Raw genomic sequence first — 24,322 nt, 5'->3', positions numbered from 1 at the left:
TAATATTTATACATTAAGAAAGCAGTAGCTATTCTAACGCAATATGTTAAAAAAAAGAGAAATATCTTGACCAGATTACTCAGCTATTAGATAAATAATAAACAAAGACATAGGCAGGCATCCCAAAAGCCCCGTCTGCGACTTTCTATGTCCTGAAATTTTTATATTTTACAAACAGCAGTCACCACTCACAACTGCTGGTAATAAATGGGCTGCAGGGGGGCAGGCAATGAAACGGCTAAGCCCTTCTGCCCGACCAGCCTTTAGAACTGCAGCATCTCTGTAGTAAAAAGTGTTTCAGGTCAATATCTCTCCCCTGGAAAAAATGTGCGAGACCCACCACCGATAAATGTGGCAAAAGTCCCCAACATTTTCTGCATATTTGTGCTCTTACCTGAAAGCAGCGCCACCTTGTAGTCATCGCAGGCAACTGCAGCATACAACCAAATTTATCCGAGAGCAAGGTGAAAGAAACCCAAGGGAACAGCCCCTGTCTGCAGCAGGAAGGTTGGCTGCTTCGAATGGACAGAACTTCCAATCCTAAGTCCACTCACGTCCCGAACGCTCCCAAACGCTCATACCGGACAAGCCCTCACCGGGTGCACCTCTGGCTCCCAGGTAAGGCCAAAACCTGAGCACGGTAGCGCAGGATCACAGAGAAGGAGCGGGTGGGGGTGCTTCTGTCTTGACAAAGGCGTGACATGGCTAGTGACTGAGAGGGCCTTGACTTTCCCCTATGACTGACTGTGAGAGGGGAAGGCGAAGATTTTCTGCACCCAGCATGCCTTGTGACATTCTTAGGCAAATGAAGTGAGAGCCCTGCCAGAATAGCTCCAGCGATCCCATGCCACTCCTCTGAAGGCTCCTGATCTGCATAACCACAGCATTTTGAACAGGAAGCAGAGTGGCGCAGCGGAAGCGTGCTGGGCCCATAACCCAGAGGTTGATGGATCGAAGCCATCCTCTGCTAGCATGGATTGATTTTTTTTTTCTTGTGAGGACCACTCTCTCGTTTCCACGCTGCCCGAGCGGAAAACAGCAGGCTTGTGCCAGCTTTTTGTGGGAAGAGACTGCTCAACTATCGGTCTCTGCTCAAAGTCAGGGAGACAGATGGTCAGAGAATCAACCCTACTCTTCAAAGGAAATGATGCACAGTTATGACCATTAACGAAAGATGGGACCCTCGCACTTCTTTCTGAGCCTGCTTGGAACGCTATTATTCCCTTTTTTTCTCCTACTATTATCAATCTCCTGTGAATTTCGTGGAGCTGTTTTCTTTCTCTACCCTGCTGTTTTTCCCTTGCTGCCAATATATGCTTATTTCAATGATTTGAACTGCTGCTTTCCCTTTCTCCTTTTCTGCGCAGCTTTTGCATGGGTATCAATCTCCAGTTCCTTAGCAGTTGCAAGAACTTTTTTCCTGATTTTCATGTTGGTCTGTAAACCAAAAATACCTCTGATACTGGTGCAATATAGTAATTGAACTCAGGGTTGTGATGTCTAGAGCTTAAAAAAAACATATGCCATGGAGCGTTGGTGGTATAGTGGTGAGCATAGCTGCCTTCCAAGCAGTTGACCCGGGTTCGATTCCCGGCCAACGCAGTGCTAATATTTATACATTAAGAAAGCAGTAGCTATTCTAACGCAATATGTTAAAAAAAAGAGAAATATCTTGACCAGATTACTCAGCTATTAGATAAATAATAAACAAAGACATAGGCAGGCATCCCAAAAGCCCCGTCTGCGACTTTCTATGTCCTGAAATTTTTATATTTTACAAACAGCAGTCACCACTCACAACTGCTGGTAATAAATGGGCTGCAGGGGGGCAGGCAATGAAACGGCTAAGCCCTTCTGCCCGACCAGCCTTTAGAACTGCAGCATCTCTGTAGTAAAAAGTGTTTCAGGTCAATATCTCTCCCCTGGAAAAAATGTGCGAGACCCACCACCGATAAATGTGGCAAAAGTCCCCAACATTTTCTGCATATTTGTGGTCTTACCTGAAAGCAGCGCCACCTTGTAGTCATCGCAGGCAACTGCAGCATACAACCAAATTTATCCAAGAGCAAGGTGAAAGAAACCCAAGGGAACAGCCCCTGTCTGCAGCAGGAAGGTTGGCTGCTTCGAATGGACAGAACTTCCAGTCCTAAGTCCACTCACGTCCCGAACGCTCCCAAACGCTCATACCGGACAAGCCCTCACCGGGTGCACCTCTGGCTCCCAGGTAAGGCCAAAACCTGAGCATGGTAGCGCAGGATCACAGAGAAGGAGCGGGTGGGGGTGCTTCTGTCTTGACAAAGGCGTGACATGGCTAGTGACTGAGAGGGCCTTGACTTTCCCCTATGACTGACTGTGAGAGGGGAAGGCGAAGATTTTCTGCACCCAGCATGCCTTGTGACATTCTTAGGCAAATGAAGTGAGAGCCCTGCCAGAATAGCTTCAGCGATCCCATGCCACTCCTCTGAAGGCTCCTGATCTGCATAACCACAGCATTTTGAACAGGAAGCAGAGTGGCGCAGCGGAAGCGTGCTGGGCCCATAACCCAGAGGTCGATGGATCGAAACCATCCTCTGCTAGCATGGATTGATTGTTTTTTCTTGTGAGGACCACTCTCTCGTTTCCACGCTGCCAGAGCGGAAAACAGCAGGCTTGTGCCAGCTTTTTGTGGGAAGAGACTGCTCAACTATCGGTCTCTGCTCAAAGTCAGGGAGACAGATGGTCAGAGAATCAACCCTACTCTTCAAAGGAAATGATGCACAGTTATGACCATTAACGAAAGATGGGACCCTCGCACTTCTTTCTGAGCCTGCTTGGAACGCTATTATTCCCTTTTTTTCTCCTACTATTATCAATCTCCTGTGAATTTCGTGGAGCTGTTTTCTTTCTCTACCCTGCTGTTTTTCCCTTGCTGCCAATATATGCTTATTTCAATGATTTGAACTGCTGCTTTCCCTTTCTCCTTTTCTGCGCAGCTTTTGCATGGGTATCAATCTCCAGTTCCTTAGCAGTTGCAAGAACTTTTTTCCTGATTTTCATGTTGGTCTGTAAACCAAAAATACCTCTGATACTGGTGCAATATAGTAATTGAACTCAGGGTTGTGATGTCTAGAGCTTAAAAAAAACATATGCCATGGAGCGTTGGTGGTATAGTGGTGAGCATAGCTGCCTTCCAAGCAGTTGACCCGGGTTCGATTCCCGGCCAACGCAGTGCTAATATTTATACATTAAGAAAGCAGCAGCTATTCTAACGCAATATGTTAAAAAAAAGAGAAATATCTTGACCAGATTACTCAGCTATTAGATAAATAATAAACAAAGACATAGGCAGGCATCCCAAAAGCCCCGTCTGCGACTTTCTATGTCCTGAAATTTTTATATTTTACAAACAGCAGTCACCACTCACAACTGCTGGTAATATATGGGCTGCAGGGGGGCAGGCAATGAAACGGCTAAGCCCTTCTGCCCGACCAGCCTTTAGAACTGCAGCATCTCTGCAGTAAAAAGTGTTTCAGGTCAATATCTCTCCCCTGGAAAAAATGTGCGAGACCCACCACCGATAAATGTGGCAAAAGTCCCCAACATTTTCTGCATATTTGTGCTCTTACCTGAAAGCAGCGCCACCTTGTAGTCATCGCAGGCAACTGCAGCATACAACCAAATTTATCGGAGAGCAAGGTGAAAGAAACCCAAGGGAACAGCCCCTGTCTGCAGCAGGAAGGTTGGCTGCTTCGAATGGACAGAACTTCCAGTCCTAAGTCCACTCACGTCCCGAACGCTCCCAAACGCTCATACCGGACAAGCCCTCACCGGGTGCACCTCTGGCTCCCAGGTAAGGCCAAAACCTGAGCATGGTAGCGCAGGATCACAGAGAAGGAGCGGGTGGGGGTGCTTCTGTCTTGACAAAGGCGTGACATGGCTAGTGACTGAGAGGGCCTTGACTTTCCCCTATGACTGACTGTGAGAGGGGAAGGCGAAGATTTTCTGCACCCAGCATGCCTTGTGAGATTCTTAGGCAAATGAGGTGAGAGCCCTGCCAGAATAGCTCCAGCGATCCCATGCCACTCCTCTGAAGGCTCCTGATCTGCATAACCACAGCATTTTGAACAGGAAGCAGAGTGGCGCAGCGGAAGCTTGCTGGGCCCATAACCCAGAGGTCGATGGATCGAAACCATCCTCTGCTAGCATGGATTGATTTTTTTTTCTTGTGAGGACCACTCTCTTGTTTCCACGCTGCCAGAGCGGAAAACAGCAGGCTTGTGCCAGCTTTTTGTGGGAAGAGACTGCTCAACTATCGGTCTCTGCTCAAAGTCAGGGAGACAGATGGTCAGAGAATCAACCCTACTCTTCAAAGGAAATGATGCACAGTTATGACCATTAACGAAAGATGGGACCCTCGCACTTCTTTCTGAGCCTGCTTGGAACGCTATTATTCCCTTTTTTTCTCCTACTATTATCAATCTCCTGTGAATTTCGTGGAGCTGTTTTCTTTCTCTACCCTGCTGTTTTTCCCTTGCTGCCAATATATGCTTATTTCAATGATTTGAACTGCTGCTTTCCCTTTCTCCTTTTCTGCGCAGCTTTTGCATGGGTATCAATCTCCAGTTCCTTAGCAGTTGCAAGAACTTTTTTCCTGATTTTCATGTTGGTCTGTAAACCAAAAATACCTCTGATACTGGTGCAATATAGTAATTGAACTCAGGGTTGTGATGTCTAGAGCTTAAAAAAAACATATGCCATGGAGCGTTGGTGGTATAGTGGTGAGCATAGCTGCCTTCCAAGCAGTTGACCCGGGTTCGATTCCCGGCCAATGCAGTGCTAATATTTATACATTAAGAAAGCAGTAGCTATTCTAACGCAATATGTTAAAAAAAAGAGAAATATCTTGACCAGATTACTCAGCTATTAGATAAATAATAAACAAAGACATAGGCAGGCATCCCAAAAGCCCCGTCTGCGACTTTCTATGTCCTGAAATTTTTATATTTTACAAACAGCAGTCACCACTCACAACTGCTGGTAATAAATGGGCTGCAGGGGGGCAGGCAATGAAACGGCTAAGCCCTTCTGCCCGACCAGCCTTTAGAACTGCAGCATCTCTGCAGTAAAAAGTGTTTCAGGTCAATATCTCTCCCCTGGAAAAAATGTGGCAGACCCACCACCGATAAATGTGGCAAAAGTCCCCAACATTTTCTGCATATTTGTGCTCTTACCTGAAAGCAGCGCCACCTTGTAGTCATCGCAGGCAACTGCAGCATACAACCAAATTTATCCGAGAGCAAGGTGAAAGAAACCCAAGGGAACAGCCCCTGTCTGCAGCAGGAAGGTTGGCTGCTTCGAATGGACAGAACTTCCAGTCCTAAGTCCACTCACGTCCCGAACGCTCCCAAACGCTCATACCGGGCAAGCCCACACCGGGTGCACCTCTTGCTCCCAGGTAAGGCCAAAACCTGAGCATGGTAGCGCAGGATCACAGAGAAGGAGCGGGTGGGGGTGCTTCTGTCTTGACAAAGGCGTGACATGGCTAGTGACTGAGAGGGCCTTGACTTTCCCCTATGACTGACTGTGAGAGGGGAAGGCGAAGATTTTCTGCACCCAGCATGCCTTGTGACATTCTTAGGCAAATGAGGTGAGAGCCCTGCCAGAATAGCTCCAGCGATCCCATGCCACTCCTCTGAAGGCTCCTGATCTGCATAACCACAGCATTTTGAACAGGAAGCATAGTGGCGCAGCGGAAGCGTGCTGGGCCCATAACCCAGAGGTCGATGGATCGAAACCATCCTCTGCTAGCATGGATTGATTTTTTTTTTCTTGTGAGGACCACTCTCTCGTTTCCACGCTGCCAGAGCGGAAAACAGCAGGCTTGTGCCAGCTTTTTGTGGGAAGAGACTGCTCAACTATCGGTCTCTGCTCAAAGTCAGGGAGACAGATGGTCAGAGAATCAACCCTACACTTCAAAGGAAATGATGCACAGTTATGACCATTAACGAAAGATGGGACCCTCGCACTTCTTTCTGAGCCTGCTTGGAACGCTATTATTCCCTTTTTTTATCCTGCTATTATCAATCTCCTGTGAATTTCGTGGAGCTGTTTTCTTTCTCTACCCTGCTGTTTTTCCCTTGCTGCCAATATATGCTTATTTCAATGATTTGAACTGCTGCTTTCCCTTTCTCCTTTTCTGCGCAGCTTTTGCATGGGTTTCAATCTCCAGTTCCTTAGCAGTTGCAAGAACTTTTTTCCTGATTTTCATGTTGGTCTGTAAACCAAAAATACCTCTGATACTGGTGCAATATAGTAATTGAACTCAGGGTTGTGATGTCTAGAGCTTAAAAAAAACATATGCCATGGAGCGTTGATGGTATAGTGGTGAGCATAGCTGCCTTCCAAGCAGTTGACCCAGGTTCGATTCCCGGCCAACGCAGTGCTAATATTTATACATTAAGAAAGCACTAGCTATTCTAACGCAATATGTTAAAAAAAAGAGAAATATCTTGACGAGATTACTCAGCTATTAGATAAATAATAAACAAAGACATAGGCAGGCATCCCAAAAGCCCCGTCTGCGACTTTCTATGTCCTGAAATTTTTATATTTTACAAACAGCAGTCACCACTCACAACTGCTGGTAATAAATGGGCTGCAGGGGGGCAGGCAATGAAACGGCTAAGCCCTTCTGCCCGACCAGCCTTTAGAACTGCAGCATCTCTGCAGTAAAAAGTGTTTCAGGTCAATATCTCTCCCCTGGAAAAAATGTGCGAGACCCACCACCGATAAATGTGGCAAAAGTCCCCAACATTTTCTGCATATTTGTGCTCTTACCTGAAAGCAGCGCCACCTTGTAGTCATCGCAGGCAACTGCAGCATACAACCAAATTTATCCGAGAGCAAGGTGAAAGAAACCCAAGGGAACAGCCCCTGTCTGCAGCAGGAAGGTTGGCTGCTTCGAATGGACAGAACTTCCAGTCTTAAGTCCACTCACGTCCCGAACGCTCCCAAACGCTCATACCGGACAAGCCCTCACCGGGTGCACCTCTGGCTCCCAGGTAAGGCCAAAACCTGAGCATGGTAGCGCAGGATCACAGAGAAGGAGCGGGTGGGGGTGCTTCTGTCTTGACAAAGGTGTGACATGGCTAGTGACTGAGAGGGCCTTGACTTTCCCCTATGACTGACTGTGAGAGGGGAAGGCGAAGATTTTCTGCACCCAGCATGCCTTGTGACATTCTTAGGCAAATGAAGTGAGAGCCCTGCCAGAATAGCTCCAGCGATCCCATGCCACTCCTCTGAAGGCTCCTGATCTGCATAACCACAGCATTTTGAACAGGAAGCAGAGTGGCGCAGCGGAAGCGTGCTGGGCCCATAACCCAGAGGTCGATGGATCGAAATATCCTCTGCTAGCATGGATTGATTTTTTTTTCTTGTGAGGACCACTCTCTCGTTTCCACGCTGCCAGAGCGGAAAACAGCAGGCTTGTGCCAGCTTTTTGTGGGAAGAGACTGCTCAACTATCGGTCTCTGCTCAAAGTCAGGGAGACAGATGGTCAGAGAATCAACCCTACTCTTCAAAGGAAATGATGCACAGTTATGACCATTAACGAAAGATGGGACCCTCGCACTTCTTTCTGAGCCTGCTTGGAACGCTATTATTCCCTTTTTTTCTCCTACTATTATCAATCTCCTGTGAATTTCGTGGAGCTGTTTTCTTTCTCTACCCTGCTGTTTTTCCCTTGCTGCCAATATATGCTTATTTCAATGATTTGAACTGCTGCTTTCCCTTTCTCCTTTTCTGCGCAGCTTTTGCATGGGTTTCAATCTCCAGTTCCTTAGCAGTTGCAAGAACTTTTTTCCTGATTTTCATGTTGGTCTGTAAACCAAAAATACCTCTGATACTGGTGCAATATAGTAATTGAACTCAGGGTTGTGATGTCTAGAGCTTAAAAACAAAATACCATGGAGCGTTGCTGGTATAGTGGTGAGCATAGCTGCCTTCCGAGCAGTTGACCTGGGTTCGATTCCCGGCCAACGCAGTGCTAATATTTATACATTAAGAAAGCAGTAGCTATTCTAACGCAATATGTTAAAAAAAAGAAAAATATCTTGACCAGATTACTCAGCTATTAGATAAATAATAAACAAAGACATAGGCAGACATCCCAAAAGCCCCGTCTGCGACTTTCTATGTCCTGAAATTTTTATATTTTACAAACAGCAGTCACCACTCACAACTGCTGGTAATAAATGGGCTGCAGGGGGGCAGGCAATGAAACGGCTAAGCCCTTCTGCCCGACCAGCCTTTAGAACTGCAGCATCTCTGCAGTAAAAAGTGTTTCAGGTCAATATCTCTCCCCTGGAAAAAATGTGCGAGACCCACCACCGATAAATGTGGCAAAAGTCCCCAACATTTTCTGCATATTTGTGCTCTTACCTGAAAGCAGCGCCACCTTGTAGTCATCGCAGGCAACTGCAGCATACAACCAAATTTATCCGAGAGCAAGGTGAAAGAAACCCAAGGGAACAGCCCCTGTCTGCAGCAGGAAGGTTGGCTGCTTCAAATGGACAGAACTTCCAGTCCTAAGTCCACTCACGTCCCGAACGCTCCCAAACGCTCATACCGGGCAAGCCCTCACTGGGTGCACCTCTGGCTCCCAGGTAAGGCCAAAACCTGAGCATGGTAGCGCAGGATCACAGAGAAGGAGCGGGTGGGGGTGCTTCTGTCTTGACAAAGGCGTGACATGGCTAGTGACTGAGAGGGCCTTGACTTTCCCCTATGACTGACTGTGAGAGGGGAAGGCGAAGATTATCTGCACCCAGCATGCCTTGTGACATTCTTAGGCAAATGAGGTGAGAGCCCTGCCAGAATAGCTCCAGCGATCCCATGCCACTCCTCTGAAGGCTCCTGATCTGCATAACCACAGCATTTTGAACAGGAAGCAGAGTGGCGCAGCGGAAGCGTGCTGGGCCCATAACCCAGAGGTCGATGGATCGAAACCATCCTCTGCTAGCATGGATTGATTTTTTTTTCTTGTGAGGACCACTCTCTCGTTTCCACGCTGCCAGAGCGGAAAACAGCAGGCTTGTGCCAGCTTTTTGTGGGAAGAGACTGCTCAACTATCGGTCTCTGCTCAAAGTCAGGGAGACAGATGGTCAGAGAATCAACCCTACTCTTCAAAGGAAATGATGCACAGTTATGACCATTAACGAAAGATGGGACCCTCGCACTTCTTTCTGAGCCTGCTTGGAACGCTATTATTCCCTTTTTTTCTCCTACTATTATCAATCTCCTGTGAATTTCGTGGAGCTGTTTTCTTTCTCTACCCTGCTGTTTTTCCCTTGCTGCCAATATATGCTTATTTCAATGATTTGAACTGCTGCTTTCCCTTTCTCCTTTTCTGCGCAGCTTTTGCATGGGTATCAATCTCCAGTTCCTTAGCAGTTGCAAGAACTTTTTTCCTGATTTTCATGTTGGTCTGTAAACCAAAAATACCTCTGATACTGGTGCAATATAGTAATTGAACTCAGGGTTGTGATGTCTAGAGCTTAAAAAAAACATATGCCATGGAGCGTTGGTGGTATAGTGGTGAGCATAGCTGCCTTCCAAGCAGTTGACCCGGGTTCGATTCCCGGCCAACGCAGTGCTAATATTTATACATTAAGAAAGCAGTAGCTATTCTAACGCAATATGTTAAAAAAAAGAGAAATATCTTGACCAGATTACTCAGCTATTAGATAAATAATAAACAAAGACATAGGCAGGCATCCCAAAAGCCCCGTCTGCGACTTTCTATGTCCTGAAATTTTTATATTTTACAAACAGCAGTCACCACTCACAACTGCTGGTAATAAATGGGCTGCAGGGGGGCAGGCAATGAAACGGCTAAGCCCTTCTGCCCGACCAGCCTTTAGAACTGCAGCATCTCTGTAGAAAAAGTGTTTCAGGTCAATATCTCTCCCCAGGAAAAAATGTGCGAGACCCACCACCGATAAATGTGGCAAAAGTCCCCAACATTTTCTGCATATTTGTGCTCTTACCTGAAAGCAGCGCCACCTTGTAGTCATCGCAGGCAACTGCAGCATACAACCAAATTTATCCGAGAGCAAGGTGAAAGAAACCCAAGGGAACAGCCCCTGTCTGCAGCAGGAAGGTTGGCTGCTTCGAATGGACAGAACTTCCAGTCCTAAGTCCACTCACGTCCCGAACGCTCCCAAACGCTCATACCGGACAAGCCCTCACCGGGTGCACCTCTGGCTCCCAGGTAAGGCCAAAACCTGAGCATGGTAGCGCAGGATCACAGAGAAGGAGCGGGTGGGGGTGCTTCTGTCTTGACAAAGGCGTGACATGGCTAGTGACTGAGAGGGCCTTGACTTTCCCCTATGACTGACTGTGAGAGGGGAAGGCGAAGATTTTCTGCACCCAGCATGCCTTGTGACATTCTTAGGCAAATGAAGTGAGAGCCCTGCCAGAATAGCTCCAGCGATCCCATGCCACTCCTCTGAAGGCTCCTGATCTGCATAACCACAGCATTTTGAACAGGAAGCAGAGTGGCGCAGCGGAAGCGTGCTGGGCCCATAACCCAGAGGTCGATGGATCGAAACCATCCTCTGCTAGCATGGATTGATTTTTTTTTCTTGTGAGGACCACTCTCTCGTTTCCACGCTGCCAGAGCGGAAAACAGCAGGCTTGTGCCAGCTTTTTGTGGGAAGAGACTGCTCAACTATCGGTCTCTGCTCAAAGTCAGGGAGACAGATGGTCAGAGAATCAACCCTACTCTTCAAAGGAAATGATGCACAGTTATGACCATTAACGAAAGATGGGACCCTCGCACTTCTTTCTGAGCCTGCTTGGAACGCTATTATTCCCTTTTTTTCTCCTACTATTATCAATCTCCTGTGAATTTCGTGGAGCTGTTTTCTTTCTCTACCCTGCTGTTTTTCCCTTGCTGCCAATATATGCTTATTTCAATGATTTGAACTGCTGCTTTCCCTTTCTCCTTTTCTGCGCAGCTTTTGCATGGGTATCAATCTCCAGTTCCTTAGCAGTTGCAAGAACTTTTTTCCTGATTTTCATGTTGGTCTGTAAACCAAAAATACCTCTGATACTGGTGCAATATAGTAATTGAACTCAGGGTTGTGATGTCTAGAGCTTAAAAAAAACATATGCCATGGAGCGTTGGTGGTATAGTGGTGAGCATAGCTGCCTTCCAAGCAGTTGACCCGGGTTCGATTCCCGGCCAACGCAGTGCTAATATTTATACATTAAGAAAGCAGTAGCTATTCTAACGCAATATGTTAAAAAAAAGAGAAATATCTTGACCAGATTACTCAGCTATTAGATAAATAATAAACAAAGACATAGGCAGGCATCCCAAAAGCCCCGTCTGCGACTTTCTATGTCCTGAAATTTTTATATTTTACAAACAGCAGTCACCACTCACAACTGCTGGTAATAAATGGGCTGCAGGGGGGCAGGCAATGAAACGGCTAAGCCCTTCTGCCCGACCAGCCTTTAGAACTGCAGCATCTCTGCAGTAAAAAGTGTTTCAGGTCAATATCTCTCCCCTGGAAAAAATGTGCGAGACCCACCACCGATAAATGTGGCAAAAGTCCCCAACATTTTCTGCATATTTGTGCTCTTACCTGAAAGCAGCGCCACCTTGTAGTCATCGCAGGCAACTGCAGCATACAACCAAATTTATCCGAGAGCAAGGTGAAAGAAACCCAAGGGAACAGCCCCTGTCTGCAGCAGGAAGGTTGGCTGCTTCGAATGGACAGAACTTCCAGTCCTAAGTCCACTCACGTCCCGAACGCTCCCAAACGCTCATACCGGACAAGCCCTCACCGGGTGCACCTCTGGCTCCCAGGTAAGGCCAAAACCTGAGCATGGTAGCGCAGGATCACAGAGAAGGAGCGGGTGGGGGTGCTTCTGTCTTGACAAAGGCGTGACATGGCTAGTGACTGAGAGGGCCTTGACTTTCCCCTATGACTGACTGTGAGAGGGGAAGGCGAAGATTTTCTGCACCCAGCATGCCTTGTGACATTCTTAGGCAAATGAGGGGAGAGCCCTGCCAGAATAGCTCCAGCGATCCCATGCCACTCCTCTGAAGGCTCCTGATCTGCATAACCACAGCATTTTGAACAGGAAGCAGAGTGGCGCAGCGGAAGCGTGCTGGTCCCATAACCCAGAGGTCGATGGATCGAAACCATCCTCTGCTAGCATGGATTGATTTTTTTTTTCTTTTGAGGACCACTCTCTTGTTTCCACGCTGCCAGAGCGGGAAACAGCAGGCTTGTGCCAGCTTTTTGTGGGAAGAGACTGCTCAACTATCGGTCTCTGCTCAAAGTCAGGGAGACAGATGGTCAGAGAATCAACCCTACTCTTCAAAGGAAATGATGCACAGTTATGACCATTAACGAAAGATGGGAGCCTCGCACTTCTTTCTGAGCCTGCTTGGAACGCTATTATTCCCTTTTTTTCTCCTACTATTATCAATCTCCTGTGAATTTCGTGGAGCTGTTTTCTTTCTCTACCCTGCTGTTTTTCCCTTGCTGCCAATATATGCTTATTTCAATGATTTGAACTGCTGCTTTCCCTTTCTCCTTTTCTGCGCAGCTTTTGCATGGGTTTCAATCTCCAGTTCCTTAGCAGTTGCAAGAACTTTTTTCCTGATTTTCATGTTGGTCTGTAAACTAAAAATACCTGTGATACTGGTGCAATATAGTAATTGAACTCAGGGTTGTGATGTCTAGAGCTTAAAAAAAAATATACCATGGAGCGTTGGTGGTATAGTGGTGAGCATAGCTGCCTTCCGAGCAGTTGACCTGGGTTCGATTCCCAGCCAACGCAGTGCTAATATTTATACATTATGAAAGCAGTAGCTATTCTAACGCAATATGTTAAAAAAAAGAAAAATATCTTGACCAGATTACTCAGCTATTAGATAAATAATAAACAAAGACATAGGCAGGCATCCCAAAAGCCCCGTCTGCGACTTTCTATGTCCTGAAATTTTTATATTTTACAAACAGCAGTCACCACTCACAACTGCTGGTAATAAATAGGCTGCAGGGGGGCAGGCAATGAAACGGCTAAGCCCTTCTGCCCGACCAGCCTTTAGAACTGCAGCATCTCTGCAGTAAAAAGTGTTTCAGGTCAATATCTCTCCCCAGGAAAAAATGTGCGAGACCCACCACCGATAAATGTGGCAAAAGTCCCCAACATTTTCTGCATATTTGTGCTCTTACCTGAAAGCAGCGCCACCTTGTAGTCATCGCAGGCAACTGCAGCATACAACCAAATTTATCCGAGAGCAAGGTGAAAGAAACCCAAGGGAACAGCCCCTGTCTGCAGCAGGAAGGTTGGCTGCTTCGAATGGACAGAACTTCCAGTCCTAAGTCCACTCACGTCCCGAACACTCCCAAACGCTCCCAAACGCTCATACCGGACAAGCCCTCACCGGGTGCACCTCTGGCTCCCAGGTAAGGCCAAAACCTGAGCATGGTAGCGCAGGATCACAGAGAAGGAGCGGGTGGGGGTGCTTCTGTCTTGACAAAGGCGTGACATGGCTAGTGACTGAGAGGGCCTTGACTTTCCCCTATGACTGACTGTGAGGGGAAGGCGAAGATTTTCTGCACCCAGCATGCCTTGTGACATTCTTAGGCAAATGAGGTGAGAGCCCTGCCAGAATAGCTCCAGCGATCCCATGCCACTCCTCTGAAGGCTCCTGATCTGCATAACCACAGCATTTTGAACAGGAAGCAGAGTGGCGCAGCGGAAGCGTGCTGGGCCCATAACCCAGAGGTCGATGGATCGAAACCATCCTCTGCTAGCATGGATTGATTTTTTTTTCTTGTGAGGACCACTCTCTTGTTTCCACGCTGCCAGAGCGGAAAACAGCAGGCTTGTGCCAGCTTTTTGTGGGAAGAGACTGCTCAACTATCGGTCTCTGCTCAAAGTCAGGGAGACAGATGGTCAGAGAATCAACCCTACTCTTCAAAGGAAATGATGCACAGTTATGACCATTAACGAAAGATGGGACCCTCGCACTTCTTTCTGAGCCTGCTTGGAACGCTATTATTCCCTTTTTTTCTCCTACTATTATCAATCTCCTGTGAATTTCGTGGAGCTGTTTTCTTTCTCTACCCTGCTGTTTTTCCCTTGCTGCCAATATATGCTTATTTCAATGATTTGAACTGCTGCTTTCCCTTTCTCCTTTTCTGCGCAGCTTTTGCATGGGTTTCAATCTCCAGTTCCTTAGCAGTTGCAAGAACTTTTTTCCTGATTTTCATGTTGGTCTGTAAACCAAAAATACCTGTGATACTGGTGCAATCTAGTAATTGAACTCAGGGTTGTGATGTCTAGAGCTTAAAAAAAAGTATACCATGGAGCGTTGGTGGTATAGTGGTGAGCATAGCTGCCTTCCGAGCAGTTGACCTGGGTTCGATTCCCGGCCAACGCAGTGCTAATATTTATACATTAAGAAAGCAGTAGCTATTCTAACGCAATATGTTAAAAAAAAGAGAAATATCTTGACCAGATTACTCAGCTATTAGATAAATAATAAACAAAGACATAGGCAGGCATCCCAAAAGCCCCGTCTGCGACTTTCTATGTCCTTAAATTTTTATATTTTACAAACAGCAGTCACCACTCACAACTGCTGGTAATAAATGGGCTGCAGGGGGGCAGGCAATGAAACGGCTAAGCCCTTCTGCCCGACCAGCCTTTAGAACTGCAGCATCTCTGCAGTAAAAAGTGTTTCAGGTCAATATCTCTCCCCTGGAAAAAATGTGCGAGACCCACCACCGATAAATGTGGCAAAAGTCCCCAACATTTTCTGCATATTTGTGCTCTTACCTGAAAGCAGCGCCACCTTGTAGTCATCGCAGGCAACTGCAGCATACAACCAAATTTATCCGAGAGCAAGGTGAAAGAAACCCAAGGGAACAGCCCCTGTCTGCAGCAGGAAGGTTGGCTGCTTCAAATGGACAGAACTTCCAGTCCTAAGTCCACTCACGTCCCGAACGCTCCCAAACACTCATACCGGGCAAGCCCTCACTGGGTGCACCTCTGGCTCCCAGGTAAGGCCAAAACCTGAGCATGGTAGCGCAGGATCACAGAGAAGGAGCGGGTGGGGGTGCTTCTGTCTTGACAAAGGCGTGACATGGCTAGTGACTGAGAGGGCCTTGACTTTCCCCTATGACTGACTGTGAGAGGGGAAGGCGAAGATTTTCTGCACCCAGCATGCCTTGTGACATTCTTAGGCAAATGAGGTGAGAGCCCTGCCAGAATAGCTCCAGCGATCCCATGCCACTCCTCTGAAGGCTCCTGATCTGCATAACCACAGCATTTTGAACAGGAAGCAGAGTGGCGCAGCGGAAGCGTGCTGGGCCCATAACCCAGAGGTCGATGGATCGAAACCATCCTCTGCTAGCATGGATTGATTTTTTTTTCTTGTGAGGACCACTCTCTCGTTTCCACGCTGCCAGAGCGGAAAACAGCAGGCTTGTGCCAGCTTTTTGTGGGAAGAGACTTCTCAACTATCGGTCTCTGCTCAAAGTCAGGTTGACAGATGGTCAGAGAATCAACCCTACACTTCAAAGGAAATGATGCACAGTTATGACCATTAACGAAAGATGGGACCCTCGCACTTCTTTCTGAGCCTGCTTGGAACGCTATTATTCCCTTTTTTTGTCCTGCTATTATCAATCTCCTGTGAATTTCGTGGAGCTGTTTTCTTTCTCTACCCTGCTGTTTTTCCCTTGCTGCCAATATATGCTTATTTCAATGATTTGAACTGCTGCTTTCCCTTTCTCCTTTTCTGCGCAGCTTTTGCATGGGTTTCAATCTCCAGTTCCTTAGCAGTTGCAAGAACTTTTTTCCTGATTTTCATGTTGGTCTGTAAACCAAAAATACCTCTGATACTGGTGCAATATAGTAATTGAACTCAGGGTTGTGATGTCTAGAGCTTAAAAAAAACATATGCCATGGAGCGTTGGTGGTATAGTGGTGAGCATAGCTGCCTTCCAAGCAGTTGACCCGGGTTCGATTCCCGGCCAACGCAGTGCTAATATTTATACATTAAGAAAGCAGTAGCTATTCTAACGCAATATGTTAAAAAAAAGAGAAATATCTTGACCAGATTACTCAGCTATTAGATAAATAATAAACAAAGACATAGGCAGGCATCCCAAAAGCCCCGTCTGCGACTTTCTATGTCCTGAAATTTTTATATTTTACAAACAGCAGTCACCACTCACAACTGCTGGTAATAAATGGGCTGCAGGGGGGCAGGCAATGAAACGGCTAAGCCCTTCTGCCCGACCAGCCTTTAGAACTGCAGCATCTCTGCAGTAAAAAGTGTTTCAGGTCAATATCTCTCCCCTGGAAAAAATGTGCGAGACCCACCACCGATAAATGTGGCAAAAGTCCCCAACATTTTCTGCATATTTGTGCTCTTACCTGAAAGCAGCGCCACCTTGTAGTCATCGCAGGCAACTGCAGCATACAACCAAATTTATCCGAGAGCAAGGTGAAAGAAACCCAAGGGAACAGCCCCTGTCTGCAGCAGGAAGGTTGGCTGCTTCGAATGGACAGAACTTCCAGTCCTAAGTCCACTCACGTCCCGAACGCTCCCAAACGCTCATACCGGACAAGCCCTCACCGGGTGCACCTCTGGCTCCCAGGTAAGGCCAAAACCTGAGCATGGTAGCGCAGGATCACAGAGAAGGAGCGGGTGGGGGTGCTTCTGTCTTGACAAAGGCGTGACATGGCTAGTGACTGAGAGGGCCTTGACTTTGCCCTATGACTGACTGTGAGAGGGGAAGGCGAAGATTTTCTGCACCCAGCATGCCTTGTGACATTCTTAGGCAAATGAGGGGAGAGCCCTGCCAGAATAGCTCCAGCGATCCCATGCCACTCCTCTGAAGGCTCCTGATCTGCATAACCACAGCATTTTGAACAGGAAGCAGAGTGGCGCAGCGGAAGCGTGCTGGGCCCATAACCCAGAGGTCGATGGATCGAAACCATCCTCTGCTAGCATGGATTGATTTTTTTTTTCTTTTGAGGACCACTCTCTTGTTTCCACGCTGCCAGAGCGGGAAACAGCAGGCTTGTGCCAGCTTTTTGTGGGAAGAGACTGCTCAACTATCGGTCTCTGCTCAAAGTCAGGGAGACAGATGGTCAGAGAATCAACCCTACTCTTCAAAGGAAATGATGCACAGTTATGACCATTAACGAAAGATGGGAGCCTCGCACTTCTTTCTGAGCCTGCTTGGAACGCTATTATTCCCTTTTTTTCTCCTACTATTATCAATCTCCTGTGAATTTCGTGGAGCTGTTTTCTTTCTCTACCCTGCTGTTTTTCCCTTGCTGCCAATATATGCTTATTTCAATGATTTGAACTGCTGCTTTCCCTTTCTCCTTTTCTGCGCAGCTTTTGCATGGGTTTCAATCTCCAGTTCCTTAGCAGTTGCAAGAACTTTTTTCCTGATTTTCATGTTGGTCTGTAAACTAAAAATACCTGTGATACTGGTGCAATATAGTAATTGAACTCAGGGTTGTGATGTCTAGAGCTTAAAAAAAAATATACCATGGAGCGTTGGTGGTATAGTGGTGAGCATAGCTGCCTTCCGAGCAGTTGACCTGGGTTCGATTCCCAGCCAACGCAGTGCTAATATTTATACATTATGAAAGCAGTAGCTATTCTAACGCAATATGTTAAAAAAAAGAAAAATATCTTGACCAGATTACTCAGCTATTAGATAAATAATAAACAAAGACATAGGCAGGCATCCCAAAAGCCCCGTCTGCGACTTTCTATGTCCTGAAATTTTTATATTTTACAAACAGCAGTCACCACTCACAACTGCTGGTAATAAATAGGCTGCAGGGGGGCAGGCAATGAAACGGCTAAGCCCTTCTGCCCGACCAGCCTTTAGAACTGCAGCATCTCTGCAGTAAAAAGTGTTTCAGGTCAATATCTCTCCCCAGGAAAAAATGTGCGAGACCCACCACCGATAAATGTGGCAAAAGTCCCCAACATTTTCTGCATATTTGTGCTCTTACCTGAAAGCAGCGCCACCTTGTAGTCATCGCAGGCAACTGCAGCATACAACCAAATTTATCCGAGAGCAAGGTGAAAGAAACCCAAGGGAACAGCCCCTGTCTGCAGCAGGAAGGTTGGCTGCTTCGAATGGACAGAACTTCCAGTCCTAAGTCCACTCACGTCCCGAACACTCCCAAACGCTCCCAAACGCTCATACCGGACAAGCCCTCACCGGGTGCACCTCTGGCTCCCAGGTAAGGCCAAAACCTGAGCATGGTAGCGCAGGATCACAGAGAAGGAGCGGGTGGGGGTGCTTCTGTCTTGACAAAGGCGTGACATGGCTAGTGACTGAGAGGGCCTTGACTTTCCCCTATGACTGACTGTGAGGGGAAGGCGAAGATTTTCTGCACCCAGCATGCCTTGTGACATTCTTAGGCAAATGAGGTGAGAGCCCTGCCAGAATAGCTCCAGCGATCCCATGCCACTCCTCTGAAGGCTCCTGATCTGCATAACCACAGCATTTTGAACAGGAAGCAGAGTGGCGCAGCGGAAGCGTGCTGGGCCCATAACCCAGAGGTCGATGGATCGAAACCATCCTCTGCTAGCATGGATTGATTTTTTTTTCTTGTGAGGACCACTCTCTTGTTTCCACGCTGCCAGAGCGGAAAACAGCAGGCTTGTGCCAGCTTTTTGTGGGAAGAGACTGCTCAACTATCGGTCTCTGCTCAAAGTCAGGGAGACAGATGGTCAGAGAATCAACCCTACTCTTCAAAGGAAATGATGCACAGTTATGACCATTAACGAAAGATGGGACCCTCGCACTTCTTTCTGAGCCTGCTTGGAACGCTATTATTCCCTTTTTTTCTCCTACTATTATCAATCTCCTGTGAATTTCGTGGAGCTGTTTTCTTTCTCTACCCTGCTGTTTTTCCCTTGCTGCCAATATATGCTTATTTCAATGATTTGAACTGCTGCTTTCCCTTTCTCCTTTTCTGCGCAGCTTTTGCATGGGTTTCAATCTCCAGTTCCTTAGCAGTTGCAAGAACTTTTTTCCTGATTTTCATGTTGGTCTGTAAACCAAAAATACCTGTGATACTGGTGCAATCTAGTAATTGAACTCAGGGTTGTGATGTCTAGAGCTTAAAAAAAAGTATACCATGGAGCGTTGGTGGTATAGTGGTGAGCATAGCTGCCTTCCGAGCAGTTGACCTGGGTTCGATTCCCGGCCAACGCAGTGCTAATATTTATACATTAAGAAAGCAGTAGCTATTCTAACGCAATATGTTAAAAAAAAGAGAAATATCTTGACCAGATTACTCAGCTATTAGATAAATAATAAACAAAGACATAGGCAGGCATCCCAAAAGCCCCGTCTGCGACTTTCTATGTCCTTAAATTTTTATATTTTACAAACAGCAGTCACCACTCACAACTGCTGGTAATAAATGGGCTGCAGGGGGGCAGGCAATGAAACGGCTAAGCCCTTCTGCCCGACCAGCCTTTAGAACTGCAGCATCTCTGCAGTAAAAAGTGTTTCAGGTCAATATCTCTCCCCTGGAAAAAATGTGCGAGACCCACCACCGATAAATGTGGCAAAAGTCCCCAACATTTTCTGCATATTTGTGCTCTTACCTGAAAGCAGCGCCACCTTGTAGTCATCGCAGGCAACTGCAGCATACAACCAAATTTATCCGAGAGCAAGGTGAAAGAAACCCAAGGGAACAGCCCCTGTCTGCAGCAGGAAGGTTGGCTGCTTCAAATGGACAGAACTTCCAGTCCTAAGTCCACTCACGTCCCGAACGCTCCCAAACACTCATACCGGGCAAGCCCTCACTGGGTGCACCTCTGGCTCCCAGGTAAGGCCAAAACCTGAGCATGGTAGCGCAGGATCACAGAGAAGGAGCGGGTGGGGGTGCTTCTGTCTTGACAAAGGCGTGACATGGCTAGTGACTGAGAGGGCCTTGACTTTCCCCTATGACTGACTGTGAGAGGGGAAGGCGAAGATTTTCTGCACCCAGCATGCCTTGTGACATTCTTAGGCAAATGAGGTGAGAGCCCTGCCAGAATAGCTCCAGCGATCCCATGCCACTCCTCTGAAGGCTCCTGATCTGCATAACCACAGCATTTTGAACAGGAAGCAGAGTGGCGCAGCGGAAGCGTGCTGGGCCCATAACCCAGAGGTCGATGGATCGAAACCATCCTCTGCTAGCATGGATTGATTTTTTTTTCTTGTGAGGACCACTCTCTCGTTTCCACGCTGCCAGAGCGGAAAACAGCAGGCTTGTGCCAGCTTTTTGTGGGAAGAGACTTCTCAACTATCGGTCTCTGCTCAAAGTCAGGTTGACAGATGGTCAGAGAATCAACCCTACACTTCAAAGGAAATGATGCACAGTTATGACCATTAACGAAAGATGGGACCCTCGCACTTCTTTCTGAGCCTGCTTGGAACGCTATTATTCCCTTTTTTTGTCCTGCTATTATCAATCTCCTGTGAATTTCGTGGAGCTGTTTTCTTTCTCTACCCTGCTGTTTTTCCCTTGCTGCCAATATATGCTTATTTCAATGATTTGAACTGCTGCTTTCCCTTTCTCCTTTTCTGCGCAGCTTTTGCATGGGTTTCAATCTCCAGTTCCTTAGCAGTTGCAAGAACTTTTTTCCTGATTTTCATGTTGGTCTGTAAACCAAAAATACCTCTGATACTGGTGCAATATAGTCATTGAACTCAGGGTTGTGATGTCTAGAGCTTAAAAAAAACATATGCCATGGAGCGTTGGTGGTATAGTGGTGAGCATAGCCGCCTTCCAAGCAGTTGACCCGGGTTCGATTCCCGGCCAACACAGTGCTAATATTTATACATTAAGAAAGCAGTAGCTATTCTAACGCAATATGTTAAAAAAAAGAGAAATATCTTGACCAGATTACTCAGCTATTAGATAAATAATAAACAAAGACATAGGCAGGCATCCCAAAAGCCCCGTCTGCGACTTTCTATGTCCTGAAATTTTTATATTTTACAAACAGCAGTCACCACTCACAACTGCTGGTAATAAATGGGCTGCAGGGGGGCAGGCAATGAAACGGCTAAGCCCTTCTGCCCGACCAGCCTTTAGAACTGCAGCATCTCTGTAGTAAAAAGTGTTTCAGGTCAATATCTCTCCCCTGGAAAAAATGTGCGAGACCCACCACCGATAAATGTGGCAAAAGTCCCCAACATTTTCTGCATATTTGTGCTCTTACCTGAAAGCAGCGCCACCTTGTAGTCATCGCAGGCAACTGCAGCATACAACCAAATTTATCCGAGAGCAAGGTGAAAGAAACCCAAGGGAACAGCCCCTGTCTGCAGCAGGAAGGTTGGCTGCTTCGAATGGACAGAACTTCCAGTCCTAAGTCCACTCACGTCCCGAACGCTCCCAAACACTCATACCGGGCAAGCCCTCACTGGGTGCACCTCTGGCTCCCAGGTAAGGCCAAAACCTGAGCATGGTAGCGCAGGATCACAGAGAAGGAGCGGGTGGGGGTGCTTCTGTCTTGACAAAGGCGTGACATGGCTAGTGACTGAGAGGGCCTTGACTTTCCCCTATGACTGACTGTGAGAGGGGAAGGCAAAGATTTTCTGCACCCAGCATGCCTTGTGACATTCTTAGGCAAATGAGGTGAGAGCCCTGCCAGAATAGCTCCAGCGATCCCATGCCACTCCTCTGAAGGCTCCTGATCTGCATAACCACAGCATTTTGAACAGGAAGCAGAGTGGCGCAGCGGAAGCGTGCTGGGCCCATAACCCAGAGGTCGATGGATCGAAACCATCCTCTGCTAGCATGGATTGATTTTTTTTTTCTTGTGAGGACCACTCTCTCGTTTCCACGCTGCCAGAGCGGAAAACAGCAGGCTTGTGCCAGCTTTTTGTGGGAAGAGACTGCTCAACTATCGGTCTCTGCTCAAAGTCAGGGAGACAGATGGTCAGAGAATCAACCCTACTCTTCAAAGGAAATGATGCACAGTTATGACCATTAACGAAAGATGGGACCCTCGCACTTCTTTCTGAGCCTGCTTGGAACGCTATTATTCCCTTTTTTTCTCCTACTATTATCAATCTCCTGTGAATTTCGTGGAGCTGTTTTCTTTCTCTACCCTGCTGTTTTTCCCTTGCTGCCAATATATGCTTATTTCAATGATTTGAACTGCTGCTTTCCCTTTCTCCTTTTCTGCGCAGCTTTTGCATGGGTATCAATCTCCAGTTCCTTAGCAGTTGCAAGAACTTTTTTCCTGATTTTCATGTTGGTCTGTAAACCAAAAATACCTCTGATACTGGTGCAATATAGTAATTGAACTCAGGGTTGTGATGTCTAGAGCTTAAAAAAAACATATGCCATGGAGCGTTGGTGGTATAGTGGTGAGCATAGCTGCCTTCCAAGCAGTTGACCCGGGTTCGATTCCCGGCCAACGCAGTGCTAATATTTATACATTAAGAAAGCAGTAGCTATTCTAACGCAATATGTTAAAAAAAAGAGAAATATCTTGACCAGATTACTCAGCTATTAGATAAATAATAAACAAAGACATAGGCAGGCATCCCAAAAGCCCCGTCTGCGACTTTCTATGTCCTGAAATTTTTATATTTTACAAACAGCAGTCACCACTCACAACTGCTGGTAATAAATGGGCTGCAGGGGGGCAGGCAATGAAACGGCTAAGCCCTTCTGCCCGACCAGCCTTTAGAACTGCAGCATCTCTGTAGTAAAAAGTGTTTCAGGTCAATATCTCTCCCCTGGAAAAAATGTGCGAGACCCACCACCGATAAATGTGGCAAAAGTCCCCAACATTTTCTGCATATTTGTGCTCTTACCTGAAAGCAGCGCCACCTTGTAGTCATCGCAGGCAACTGCAGCATACAACCAAATTTATCCGAGAGCAAGGTGAAAGAAACCCAAGGGAACAGCCCCTGTCTGCAGCAGGAAGGTTGGCTGCTTCGAATGGACAGAACTTCCAGACCTAAGTCCACTCACGTCCCGAACGCTCCCAAACGCTCATACCGGACAAGCCCTCACCGGGTGCACCTCTGGCTCCCAGGTAAGGCCAAAACCTGAGCATGGTAGCGCAGGATCACAGAGAAGAAGCGGGTGGGGGTGCTTCTGTCTTGACAAAGGCGTGACATGGCTAGTGACTGAGAGGGCCTTGACTTTCCCCTATGACTGACTGTGAGAGGGGAAGGCGAAGATTTTCTGCACCCAGCATGCCTTGTGACATTCTTAGGCAAATGAAGTGAGAACCCTGCCAGAATAGCTCCAGCGATCCCATGCCACTCCTCTGAAGGCTCCTGATCTGCATAACCACAGCATTTTGAACAGGAAGCAGAGTGGCGCAGCGGAAGCGTGCTGGGCCCATAACCCAGAGGTCGATGGATCGAAACATCCTCTGCTAGCATGGATTGATTTTTTTTTCTTGTGAGGACCACTCTCTCGTTTCCACGCTGCCAGAGCGGAAAACAGCAGGCTTGTGCCAGCTTTTTGTGGGAAGAGACTGCTCAACTATCGGTCTCTGCTCAAAGTCAGGGAGACAGATGGTCAGAGAATCAACCCTACTCTTCAAAGGAAATGATGCACAGTTATGACCATTAACGAAAGATGGGACCCTCGCACTTCTTTCTGAGCCTGCTTGGAACGCTATTATTCCCTTTTTTTCTCCTACTATTATCAATCTCCTGTGAATTTCGTGGAGCTGTTTTCTTTCTCTACCCTGCTGTTTTTCCCTTGCTGCCAATATATGCTTATTTCAATGATTTGAACTGCTGCTTTCCCTTTCTCCTTTTCTGCGCAGCTTTTGCATGGGTATCAATCTCCAGTTCCTTAGCAGTTGCAAGAACTTTTTTCCTGATTTTCATGTTGGTCTGTAAACCAAAAATACCTCTGATACTGGTGCAATATAGTAATTGAACTCAGGGTTGTGATGTCTAGAGCTTAAAAAAAACATATGCCATGGAGCGTTGGTGGTATAGTGGTGAGCATAGCTGCCTTCCAAGCAGTTGACCCGGGTTCGATTCCCGGCCAATGCAGTGCTAATATTTATACATTAAGAAAGCAGTAGCTATTCTAACGCAATATGTTAAAAAAAAGAGAAATATCTTGACCAGATTACTCAGCTATTAGATAAATAATAAACAAAGACATAGGCAGGCATCCCAAAAGCCCCGTCTGCGACTTTCTATGTCCTGAAATTTTTATATTTTACAAACAGCAGTCACCACTCACAACTGCTGGTAATAAATGGGCTGCAGGGGGGCAGGCAATGAAA

General features: G+C 46.9%; 12 non-coding genes across 12 annotated transcripts; all 12 read left to right on the top strand.

Annotated features, from left to right (window-relative positions):
• Positions 1-1,530: 1,530 nt before the first annotated feature.
• On the top strand, positions 1,531-1,602 carry TRNAG-UCC (transfer RNA glycine (anticodon UCC)). The gene has a single exon. It is a non-coding gene; the product is annotated as a tRNA-Gly (tRNA).
• A 1,533-nt stretch (positions 1,603-3,135) lies between these two features.
• On the top strand, positions 3,136-3,207 carry TRNAG-UCC (transfer RNA glycine (anticodon UCC)). Its single transcript has one exon. It is a non-coding gene; the product is annotated as a tRNA-Gly (tRNA).
• A 1,533-nt stretch (positions 3,208-4,740) lies between these two features.
• TRNAG-UCC (transfer RNA glycine (anticodon UCC)) lies at positions 4,741-4,812 on the top strand. The gene has a single exon. It is a non-coding gene; the product is annotated as a tRNA-Gly (tRNA).
• A 4,741-nt stretch (positions 4,813-9,553) lies between these two features.
• TRNAG-UCC (transfer RNA glycine (anticodon UCC)) lies at positions 9,554-9,625 on the top strand. The gene has a single exon. It is a non-coding gene; the product is annotated as a tRNA-Gly (tRNA).
• A 1,532-nt stretch (positions 9,626-11,157) lies between these two features.
• TRNAG-UCC (transfer RNA glycine (anticodon UCC)) lies at positions 11,158-11,229 on the top strand. Its single transcript has one exon. It is a non-coding gene; the product is annotated as a tRNA-Gly (tRNA).
• A 1,533-nt stretch (positions 11,230-12,762) lies between these two features.
• TRNAG-UCC (transfer RNA glycine (anticodon UCC)) lies at positions 12,763-12,834 on the top strand. Its single transcript has one exon. It is a non-coding gene; the product is annotated as a tRNA-Gly (tRNA).
• Positions 12,835-14,374: 1,540 nt separating this feature from the next.
• Positions 14,375-14,446, top strand: TRNAG-UCC (transfer RNA glycine (anticodon UCC)). The gene has a single exon. It is a non-coding gene; the product is annotated as a tRNA-Gly (tRNA).
• A 1,533-nt stretch (positions 14,447-15,979) lies between these two features.
• On the top strand, positions 15,980-16,051 carry TRNAG-UCC (transfer RNA glycine (anticodon UCC)). Its single transcript has one exon. It is a non-coding gene; the product is annotated as a tRNA-Gly (tRNA).
• A 1,533-nt stretch (positions 16,052-17,584) lies between these two features.
• On the top strand, positions 17,585-17,656 carry TRNAG-UCC (transfer RNA glycine (anticodon UCC)). Its single transcript has one exon. It is a non-coding gene; the product is annotated as a tRNA-Gly (tRNA).
• Positions 17,657-19,196: 1,540 nt separating this feature from the next.
• Positions 19,197-19,268, top strand: TRNAG-UCC (transfer RNA glycine (anticodon UCC)). Its single transcript has one exon. It is a non-coding gene; the product is annotated as a tRNA-Gly (tRNA).
• A 3,139-nt stretch (positions 19,269-22,407) lies between these two features.
• Positions 22,408-22,479, top strand: TRNAG-UCC (transfer RNA glycine (anticodon UCC)). Its single transcript has one exon. It is a non-coding gene; the product is annotated as a tRNA-Gly (tRNA).
• Positions 22,480-24,011: 1,532 nt separating this feature from the next.
• TRNAG-UCC (transfer RNA glycine (anticodon UCC)) lies at positions 24,012-24,083 on the top strand. The gene has a single exon. It is a non-coding gene; the product is annotated as a tRNA-Gly (tRNA).
• Positions 24,084-24,322: the final 239 nt, after the last annotated feature.

The sequence above is a fragment of the Pleurodeles waltl genome, unplaced genomic scaffold, assembly GCF_031143425.1.
Source record: "Pleurodeles waltl isolate 20211129_DDA unplaced genomic scaffold, aPleWal1.hap1.20221129 scaffold_531, whole genome shotgun sequence".
Classification (NCBI taxonomy): Eukaryota; Metazoa; Chordata; class Amphibia; order Caudata; family Salamandridae; genus Pleurodeles; species Pleurodeles waltl.
The sequence above is the reverse complement of the archived record's forward strand: the minus strand, read 5'-3'. Positions and strand labels throughout refer to the sequence as shown.